The 4,131-nt window shown below is 28.7% G+C and overlaps 1 non-coding gene and 3 pseudogenes across 1 annotated transcript; all 4 read right to left on the minus strand.

Annotated features, from left to right (window-relative positions):
* Window positions 1-410: 410 nt before the first annotated feature.
* Window positions 411-528, minus strand: LOC119665194 (annotated as a pseudogene).
* A 944-nt stretch (window positions 529-1,472) lies between these two features.
* Window positions 1,473-1,591, minus strand: LOC119665193 (annotated as a pseudogene).
* A 923-nt stretch (window positions 1,592-2,514) lies between these two features.
* Window positions 2,515-2,633, minus strand: LOC119665195 (annotated as a pseudogene).
* A 972-nt stretch (window positions 2,634-3,605) lies between these two features.
* Window positions 3,606-3,724, minus strand: LOC119665192. The gene has a single exon (XR_005251353.1). It is a non-coding gene; the product is annotated as a 5S ribosomal RNA (ribosomal RNA).
* Window positions 3,725-4,131: the final 407 nt, after the last annotated feature.

Raw genomic sequence — 4,131 nt, forward strand, 5'->3', positions numbered from 1 at the left:
CAATCAATAGATTGTTGTTTTATTAAATTTTATTCAATAAAGACAAGGAATATAAGCAAAGCTTCTTAATTAGTAATTTTACTTGAAAAGTTTTCTATCATTTAAGGTTTTCATTCACGCTGGCACTCGTACTCACACTTGCACTCGCACTCGCATGCATGCCTATTGTACATTTTATATGGAACTGAACAAAACTTGTGCTTACGGTGCATTGCGTATACGACACGATTACAATTTCAAAATTAAAAATGATGCGAATATACGTAAACAGCAGAAATTAGTTAAATAATTGCATTTTATATAAATAAATAATAGATATGTGATATAAAGAAAAATATTATTAGTAACAAAATAAAATAAAAAAAAATTAAAACCGCAAAAAAAAGGAAAAAAGTAAAAAAGTGTTGTGGAGCCAACAACACGCGGTGTTCCCAAGCGGTCCCCATCTAAGTACTAACCGCGCCCGACGCTGCTTAATTTCGGTGATCGGACGAGAACCGATGTATTCAACGTGGTATGGTCTTTGGCAAAGAAAGTGTTTCAAAAAGAATCTACATCTACCAGTATTTTAAATCTTATTCTTATTCTTATTCTTATTCTTATTCTTATTCTTATACGTACTACTTACTACGTACTATATATTATATGGAAAATGGAAAATGGAAAATAGAAAATACTCTAAAGCTATTTCCAAAGCTATTTTATTTTATTTTTCATTTCAATTTAAATAAAATAAAATAGAAAAGTTTCTTTTTTCTTCTTCTCTAGTGAAGTTAATATGAACAGAATAGAAAAATTAAACTAAAACTGTTATTGAACATATCCGTGTTTGTATTTTACATGCTTAATTATGTAGTACTATTGCCTGTAATATTAACTTCAATATTAACTTTAACTTTAATTTTATCTTTAAGGAAGAATAAAATTATTATATATACTTATATTTTTATTAAAAAATTTAACATATGAATGCTAGTGCTACTGCTAGTGCTAGTGCTAGTGCTGGTGCTAGTGCTAATAAATAGGCGCAATCAATAGATTGTTGTTTTATTAAATTTTATACAATGAAGACAAGGAATATAAGCAAAGCTTCTTAAATAGTAATTTTACTTGAAAAGTTTTCTAACATTTAAGGTTTTCATTTACGCTGGCACTCGTACTCACACTTGCACTCGCACTCACACTCGCATACATGCCTATTGTACATTTTATATGGAACTGAACAAAACTTGTGCTTACGGTGCATTGCGTATACGACACGATTACGATTTTCAAAATTCAAAATTCAAAATTCAAAATTAAAAATGATGCGAGTACACGTATACAGCAGAAATTAGTTAAATAATTGCGTTTTACATAAATAAATAATAGATAGGTGTATAAAAAAAAATATTATTATTTACAAAATAATATAAAAAAAATTAAAACCGGAAAAAAAAGGAAAAAAGTAAAAAAGTAAAAAAGTGTTGTGAAGCCAACAACACGCGGTGTTCCCAAGCGGTCCCCCATCTAAGTACTAACCGCGCCCGACGCTGCTTAATTTCAGTGAGCGGACGAAAACCGATGTATTCAACGTGGTATGATCGTTGGCAAAGAAAGTGTTTCAAAAAATCTACATCTACCAGTATCTTATTCTTATTCTTATTCTTATTCTTATACGTACTACTTACTACGTACTATATATTATATGGAAAATGGAAAATGGAAAATAGAAAATACTCTAAAGCTATTTCCAAAGCTATTTTATTTTATTTTTCATTTCAATTTAAATAAAATAAAATAGAAAAGTTTCTTTTTTCTTCTTCTCTAGTGAAGTTAATATGAACAGAATAGAAAAATTAAACTAAAACTGTTATTGAACATATCCGTGTTTGTATTTTACATGCTTAATTATGTAGTACTATTGCCTGTAATATTAACTTCAATATTAACTTTAACTTTAATTTTATCTTTAAGGAAGAATAAAATTATTATATATACTTATATTTTTATTAAAAAATTTAACATATGAATGCTAGTGCTACTGCTAGTGCTAGTGCTAGTGCTGGTGCTAGTGCTAATAAATAGGCGCAATCAATAGATTGTTGTTTTATTAAATTTTATACAATGAAGACAAGGAATATAAGCAAAGCTTCTTAAATAGTAATTTTACTTGAAAAGTTTTCTAACATTTAAGGTTTTCATTTACGCTGGCACTCGTACTCACACTTGCACTCGCACTCACACTCGCATACATGCCTATTGTACATTTTATATGGAACTGAACAAAACTTGTGCTTACGGTGCATTGCGTATACGACACGATTACGATTTTCAAAATTCAAAATTCAAAATTCAAAATTAAAAATGATGCGAGTACACGTATACAGCAGAAATTAGTTAAATAATTGCGTTTTACATAAATAAATAATAGATAGGTGTATAAAAAAAAATATTATTATTTACAAAATAATATAAAAAAAATTAAAACCGGAAAAAAAAGGAAAAAAGTAAAAAAGTAAAAAAGTGTTGTGAAGCCAACAACACGCGGTGTTCCCAAGCGGTCCCCCATCTAAGTACTAACCGCGCCCGACGCTGCTTAATTTCAGTGAGCGGACGAAAACCGATGTATTCAACGTGGTATGATCGTTGCAAAGAAAGTGTTTCAAAAAAATGCGACATCTACCAGTATTTTAATCTTATTCTTATTCTTATTCTTATACGTACTACTTACTACGTACTATATATTATATGAAAAATGGAAAATGGAAAATAGAAAATACTCTAAAGCAATTTCCAAAGCTATTTTATTTTATTTTTCATTTCAATTTAAATAAAATAAAATAGAAAAGTTTCTTTTTTCTTCTTCTCTAGTGAAGTTAATATGAACAGAATAGGAAAATTAAACTAAAACTGTTATTGAGCATATCCGTGTTTGTATTTTACATGCTTAATTATGTAGTACTATTGCCTGTAATATTAACTTCAATATTAACTTTAACTTTAACTTAATCTTTAAGGAAGAATAAAATTTTATACATACTTATATTTTTATTAAAAAATTTAACATATGAATGCTAGTGCTACTGCTAGTGCTAGTGCTAGTGCTACTGCTAGTGCTAGTGCTAGTGCTAGTGCTATTGCTAGTGCTAGTGCTAGTGCTAGTGCTAGTGCTAGTGCTAGTGCTAGTGCTAGTGCTAGTGCTAATAAATAGGCGCAATCAATAGATTGTTGTTTTATTAAATTTTATTCAATAAGGACAAGGAATATAAGCAAAGCTTCTTAATTAGTAATTTTACTTGAAAAGTTTTCTATCATTTAAGGTTTTCATTCACGCTGGCACTCGTACTCACACTTGCACTCGCACTCGCATGCATGCCTATTGTACATTTTATATGGAACTGAACAAAACTTGAGCTTACGTGCATTTCGTATACGACACGATTACAATTTCAAAATTAAAAATGATGCGAATATACGTATACAGCAGAAATTAGTTAAATAATTGCATTTTATATAAATAAATAATAGATATGTGATATAAAGAAAAATATTATTAGTAACAAAATAAAATAAAAAAAAATTAAAACCGCAAAAAAAAGGAAAAAAGTAAAAAAGTGTTGTGGAGCCAACAACACGCGGTGTTCCCAAGCGGTCCCCCATCTAAGTACTAACCGCGCCCGACGCTGCTTAATTTCGGTGATCGGACGAGAACCGATGTATTCAACGTGGTATGGTCGTTGGCAAAGAAAGCGTTTCAAAAAATCTACATCTACCAGTATTTTAATCTTATTCTTATTCTTATTCTTATTCTTATTCTTATACGTACTAGTTACTACGTACTATATATAATATGGAAAATGGAAAATGGAAAATAGAAAATACTCTAAAGCTATTTCCAAAGCTATTTTATTTTATTTTTCATTTCAATTTAAATAAAATAGAAAAGTTTCTTTTTTCTTCTTCTCTAGTGAAGTTAATATGAACAGAATAGAAAAATTAAACTAAAACTGTTATTGAACATATCCGTGTTTGTATTTTACATGCTTAATTATGTAGTACTATTGCCTGTAACATTAACTTTAACTTTAACTTAATCTTTAAGGAAGAATAAAATTATTATACATACTTATATTTTTATTAAAAAATTAA

The sequence above is a fragment of the Teleopsis dalmanni genome, unplaced genomic scaffold (genome assembly GCF_002237135.1).
Source record: "Teleopsis dalmanni isolate 2A unplaced genomic scaffold, ASM223713v2 unscaffolded_contig_3861, whole genome shotgun sequence".
Lineage (NCBI taxonomy): Eukaryota > Metazoa > Arthropoda > Insecta > Diptera > Diopsidae > Teleopsis > Teleopsis dalmanni.